This window comes from Eutrema salsugineum, unplaced genomic scaffold (assembly GCF_000478725.1).
Source record: "Eutrema salsugineum unplaced genomic scaffold, Eutsalg1_0 scaffold_5, whole genome shotgun sequence".
NCBI classification, from domain to species: Eukaryota; Viridiplantae; Streptophyta; class Magnoliopsida; order Brassicales; family Brassicaceae; genus Eutrema; species Eutrema salsugineum.
Window position 1 is genome coordinate 6,744,545 of NW_006256612.1, and position 7,134 is coordinate 6,751,678.

Genomic DNA, 7,134 nt, shown 5'->3' on the forward strand with positions numbered 1-7,134 from the left:
TCATGATAGTAACCTAGTCTCGAGGTCGCGCGTGTAATCTGCAACGAGTATTTTGTAAGGGGAGGAACGTCGTCGTTTAGCTTCTCGTATTCCCATGTCCACTTGGCAATACAAACTCGATCATCTTTAGGAACAACGTTAAGTGTTACCTTATAGCTCTTGTATTGTTTCAACACATCTCCTTCAAGAGCTAAAAAAGACACCGACTTTGTTCTCTCCATCTATAACAAATCAAAAGTGGTCGATGGAATTCAAAAACTAGATAAATTAAAGAAGAGAAAAAATTAACCATTTATTAAGAATCCGGAAAAAAGGAGAATTAGGTATACAATTACATACCTACGATGAATTTCCAGATCTGAATAGAGAAGCTGGATTTGGGATGGTCACGATGAACAGAAACTGCCTCTGTCTAACTGTCTTGTCATTAAAACTTCCTTCTTTCTTCTTGATAGTGTTGACGACTCTATCGGCCTTCATGTTAACTTGGATCTTTTGTTTGAGAGTCTGGACACCAGCCATGACACGAAGATTCTCTGGTCTCTCATATCTGAATTCTCTTCTCTTTACAATAACAAACACTATAGAGAAAAACCAAAGAATAATCAATACAATAATATGCGTCTCCCAGCAGTTTTTTGCTTTTGGAATGTGACACCTAATTAAAAAAATTATTCTGAGAAACCAGTCAAAACATTTTATTAATACAGATCATTTTAAAATTTACACAGTGGTTTTACACAAGTATATTTAACAAATTTAAATTCTGGTTAGGTTAAAATCAAATTTATTTAGCAAAGACTTCGATGCTTTCTTCAAATGTCGATCAACTTCTCCTCTTTTAGAAGTTTTCTTTCAAGTTTCTTTTTTCTTTATTTATGGAGAATCATGATGATGAATGATCACAAGTCAGAGAAGTAAAGAGTTTTGTGAGTTTGGTGGCGTCGATTATTCAGGATGGCATGTTATCATCTTTGAAATAGTATATGCATGATGATAATGGCTAAGGCATAATCCAAAAGTGGGTGTCCATCAAAAGTCTATACTATAACCATGAACGATTGGAGCCGGCTAATAGATTTCGTGAAGCAAGGATAATGTTAATAGCTAAGGCATTTTTTTGGTCAACTTTTGTGCAATTAGTTAGTTTTTTTAAGTGAAAGATATTAATATTTTAAAGTTTTAGTTATTTTTCCTTTGATTTTATGTAAGTTTATTTATAGAAACCCATATAAAATATGTTTTTTAATTGATTTGATATTATTGAATTTAGAAATTTGGACTATTTTTAATATTTTTTAAATATAATCGATTTTTTTTAATATATTTGATACTCAGTAGCAGTATGGAAAATGAAATTTTTTTTTAAAAAAAAAATGTTTTGGAAGGGTGTGTCGGCTTCTCTCACTACTGAATGGAAAATAAAATTTTTTTTTTTTAAAAAAATGTTTTGGAAGGGTGTGTCGGCTTCTCTCAACAGAGAGAAAGCTAACCCCTTTTTGGGTTTGTTAATGTTTCCACATTTCATTAACCGGTGTATGAAGATGTTGTTATTTCTAATTTCTAGTGTGTAACTTTGATATAAACGACGTAGTTTTAACTGGCTTTCCTGGTTGGTTATCAACCTTGCAAAAGACACATAATTATTATTTAGCTGTTTAAAATGTTTGTTTCATTCTGATTTCATTTTAAAGTTGGAAAAATCATGCTTTTTGTTTCCAACAAAGCCTTGGCCTTTTGGAAAATTTCTGCATCCGATTTTTATTTCTGAGTGCTGGGTCGGATTTTGAGTTCTCCTTTAAGTAGAACTATGGATATATATAAAAGACAAGACAGCGAAGATCTGTTAAGTTTGATCATTTTTTGTACAAAAAGTTTGATCATTCTTTTAAACTTTCTTTTGAGGTAAAAACAATCCTAAATTGTTACCCCAATAGTTTAGCGGCTAACTTTTCTACGTCACTTAAGATGACCTCTAACTTGCTTCTAGAAGAAGATATTAAATACAAATTTATCTAAACAAAAATAAAATATGCAAAATTTTCATATATCTATATATAGATATAGATTTCTTTCGATCAATTTTTCTTCTTAAAACCATATATAACTAAAAAAAATCAAATTTTGTTACAATTTTAGTGCTAATTGTTATATTTAATTATGATGAAAATTTGGAAAATAAAGCAAATACTTTTTAACATGACTAGACTTACGTCTGTTTTATGTAAAAAAAATAAAAATTAAGATCATTGATACGGTTGGATTGAATCAGCTCAATAACCCGAAAGACTATCCGACTCGTCTTCCTATCAGATTTCAGAAACATTGCTTTAGTGTGATCCATATTAAATAACTTATCTACAAAAATGTCATCAGAATTCATTTTTTTGTTCTTTTGAACAGTAGAATGATCATTAGTTACAACTTACAACACTATACTTTTATATTTTAGATAATATCGAGTAAAATAACAACACTTACTTTTTCATTCTTTGAAGCTCAGGACCTTCACACCTAGCGCAAGACAACACCGATCAAGCAAACTGAATCAAAACTCAATTTTTCTCAAACCTAAGTGTCATCTACGATTAGTTCGATAACATTTTTCCCTGACCGATAAATAGAAAAGACGAAATTAACCAAGCCGGACGAGCTAAAAACCCAAGTACTTACCTACATATTCAACAACAGCAGAACCTTATTTATAAAATTATTGGTGGTAAATATGCTAAACTCGAGTGGAGTGGGATTGGAATTCTCTTTTTTTTTTAAAAAAAAAGATTCGTACAAAAAAATGGGGAAGTGAAAAATAGACAGAGGATTTGAGCAAAAAAAAATGAAAAAGTCAGAGTAAGAGATACACAGTGTCATATATAAACAATCCAGTTAGTGACCACTCCAAAACATAAGGACAAATATTGTGGGTTAAGAAACAAGAGTCATCGAAAAACAAGAAAAGAAATATGAGTCGATGCAAATCCAGAGAGGAGAGAAGAATTAAGCAATACATACATAGTTGAGAAATTTGACAAAGACAAAGAGTAAGGATTGTGGAAACCAACTTGCCTCACAAGAAGTCATCCGAGTCCTAATCCAAAGCAAAGTCTATACCCGCAACACCGGGTTAGAATCCATTGGAGGATTTTTAAGATTCCGACACTTTGTTACGTCGACTTCTCTCAGACAAAGAAAAGGCAGAGGATTCCAGTAGATGCTCTTCAGCCTTCCTATATCCATCAAGTAGAGCCTCTCTAGTTTTTGAAAAGGAATAGTTATATCCGCCTCATTTGTAACCATGCTCAAAGCTTTTTCTTTGCTTATTATTTCTTCCAGTTGTGTTGAGTACCAAACCTCAAGAGTAGTGAGGTTAGGAGCGGACAAAAGCCACGTCAGATCCTTAAGACCATTACATTGTCTTATAAACACGTAGGTGAGGTTTGGGAAGCATGGTTGGCAAATTTAATATTTTGAAGGGTTCTTCCTTGAGCTCATTAAATTCTCTCTCTTGAATAGAATTCACCACCCTGGGAGCGTATAAAATTTTCTCCGCAGGCAAACGTGACTTCTTGGTACATAAGGTGACAACTTCCAAATGTTCCAAGCGCTGCAGCTCCTCCAGTAAGCTCAGATCTAGGCATCTAGCGACACTTTGGATGTTTTTAGTTTCAGCATCCTCAAACTCGACAAGTTTGATATCCCGGTGAATCGGTGAGCATATGCAATGGAGAGACTCTATGAGTCTTTTAATCTATTTTTTATTATTAAACTTGAATAAAAGACTTAAATAAGAAACTTTCAATATTAGGAGATCCAATGGTATTTGGAGAAGGAGAAATGAAGTTGGGATTTATTTTTCCGATAGAAAAAGGGAACATATCACATAAGCCACTCATTTCGTGACACTTGGCAACAAGAGACGTAAGATACGTCTTCAAAACAAAACTCATCTCAATCTATTTTTTAATTAGCTTTTTAATTTCTAAAAAGCCTAAAAAACTGGGCTTAAAGACTCCATTGCACATGGTCTTAGGTTTCTTAACTTTTTAAAACCATTGGGGAGTTGTTCTATGAATGTATGTAATATGTCAATGTATCGCAGGGAGACTAACTTAGATATTTACTCTGGCAATCCTTCAAGGTGATGCACTACAAGAAAAACATCATTTTACAACTGCCAAAATGGTCGTTATTTCGTCGTAATAAGGCTATTACGACGAACTACCGACGATTTCGAAATCGTCGTAAAGTCATCGTCGTAATAGACAAATCGTCGTAAAATCGTCGTAAAATATACGACGGTTTCGTTTCGTCGTAACATCGAGGAAAACAAAATCGTCGTAAATGTGTCGTACAGTTTACGACGATTTTAAATCGAATTGCGTCGACTTGGTCTTCGCCTGGACCGTCGTTAAGTGGTCGTTAATGGTCGACGTAAGATCGTCGTAAAATGTACGACGCATAAATCGTCGTAAATCAATCGTAAAATATTTAATCATTTCGTCGTAAAAACGTCGTAAAACACGGACGTATAATCGTCGTATTTGTCGTCGTACATTTTGGTCGTAAATTCGTCGTAATATTTACGACGAATGTACGACGGTTTTAAATAAAGATATTACGACGATTATACGATGTTTAATATAATTGAAAATTAAAAAAAATAATTTGAATTAAAATTTAAATTAAAAAAAAAATAATTTACAAATTAAAATTTATTAAAATTTGAAATTAAAATTTCAAATTAAAATTAATTGTAAAAAACCTTACAGTTCTAAATCTAATTCCAAATCTATATCGTCGATCCCGTCACCGGCCTCCTCCCCATCGTCCTGGACGTGTTCCTTACCGGGGCTTTGGTTTGATGCTTCCGTCGGTGCCTGATCTCCGGCTCTAGGAGGCTCAACCCCGAGAGATCAGAACATCTCCTCGTCCGTCTGCACTGGCGGTTGCGTCCTAGTGGATGACCTGGAGACAGACGATCCGACAACCCCATCAGCCCGCAGCTTGTTCAACTGCGCCATGAGCACCAGGTTGTCGGCTCCCATGATCTCGAAAAGACCGTAGAGCTGGTCGATCCTCGTCTCGTAACGGGTCCGCATCTGATCGATCTCCTGGCGGATAACCGGATCCAGGACCCGGACGTGACCAGTCGCCATAGCTCTCGGGGTATCACGGATGGACCCCATCCCTAATACCCGCCTCTTTTTCTTTGGGGCAACCTACAAATATTTAAAAACATTATGGTTAGAAATTCAATTTAAAACTAAAGTTACATTAATTAAAAAAGTAATTAAATTTACCTCTTCGAAGATCTGGTCCATCTCCGCCACCGTCAGCGCCGGGGTCGATTGGACCGAGCTACCTCCGGGAGACGTTTGACGCGCCTGCTGAGTCAGCTGCATCTGTCGCTCCTCGATCGCCGCACAGGCGGCGTTGTAGATCTCCTCCGCCCGAGGATCCGTGAATTCGCCATTCCGCTTTTTATGCGTCTCGGCGAAAACCTTTGTCATCGGAGGAATTTCTCCTCCGTTATCTTCGACCTACAAAATCAAAATGAAAAAATTAGTATCGACAAATAAGAGTTAATTAATTAAAAACAAAAAAATTAGTAATTTTAATTTACTTTTACCCTCATAAGCCATCTTCCGGCAAAAGGAATCTGGCCGGAAGTGTGCAGAACGTTCTTCCGATTTCCTGCATCGTCAGTAGCGTTCCTGAAAAATATTTTCATTAGAATATATTATAAGAAAACAAATAATGTAAATATTATTGGAATTAACTACTTACCTAGATCCGGAATACTTGGCGGCTGTAGTCTGGTTGTGCGGATCCAACCAGTACTGGACAAGGCCCCGCTAGACGGTATTGGCCATAGGCGCCGGCTTGGCCTTGTCGCCGTCAACCTCCCACTTCCGTTTTCAGTCGGAAACGGTGTTGTTGAGGCGGAATTTGATCTTCTCCTTGAAGGCCGTCTCCACACGTCCGTGTGCGGATGTTTCCCAATGCCAGTTTTGCTAGGAAAAAAAAAGAAGTTAGTAATTATTGTAAGAAATTAAAATTTAAAATTAAAATTAAACGAAATTGTAAATTACTTACCGCAAAACACTTGAACCAAGTGTCAAGTGTGGCCTGATCCAGCTTCTTCCAGCTGGTATGGGGTTGTACGAAAAACCCCTTGATGATATCCGCAACGTTACGACCGACTGCATTGTCGGTCGTAAACCTAGTCAAATAGAAAGAGAAAAGTAAATTAATATCAAATATATAAGAATAAATATTAATTAATTTAAAAATATTGTAGGAAAAAATTACGTACCAAAATGTGCCCGGGGCTCGATCCGGGTCGAGTTTGTTCATGGTCTCACGATCCGGCTGTGCCACAAGATCCTGTACCGTAAACTGGGCATACGGTACAGGCGGGACCGGATCAGCCTCAGGATCGGCCGGTGCGGGAGCCGCTGGTTCGGCTGGTGGTGGTGGAGGCGGTGCCGGCTGCGATACAACGACCGGTTGGGAAACCGTCCGTTAGGTTTCCGAGGACTCCGGGATGGCTGATCCGGTCGCCGAGGTAGACGGGGCCGTACCGTCAGAATCGACCAGCTGTCGGTAGTGAAATCTCTTAACCCGAGGAGTCATATCGACAGAATCTACAAAATTTAAATTCAAATATTTTTTAAATTTATAAAATCCGGGCCTATCTAAATTCCGAAACTTAAATCTATATTCCGAACCTAAATCTAAATTCTGAACCTAAATCTAAAAGAATATGTAATGAAATTAATTTTAAAAAAAAAGTACAAGTATTGGCTGGGAGAGTAAGGAGAGAGAGAGTGGTTTAGGGTTTAGAGAGAGAAAGTATTGTAGAGAGAGAGGGGAGAAGAGAGGAATGAGCGACGAAAGGGGGAAAACTCGCGTCCCTTATATAGATTTTGTGATCGTCGTAAAATGGTTGTAACTTTGCGACGATTTTATGTCGATTCGGTTGTATAACAGTCGGTCCATTGCATGACATGATATGTGTCGTGATAGGAGCATTTGACCGTTACGACGGTTTTACGACGATTTTATCCAAAATCGTCGTAACGTCTAAACATTTATAACCTCGTACCTCGGATCAAGAGCCTATCCGGTGCA

At 36.9% G+C, this 7,134-nt stretch overlaps 1 pseudogene; it reads right to left on the reverse strand.

The window, feature by feature from the left end:
- On the reverse strand, positions 1-541 carry LOC18992532 (annotated as a pseudogene).
- Between the last annotated feature and the right edge of the window lie 6,593 nt (positions 542-7,134).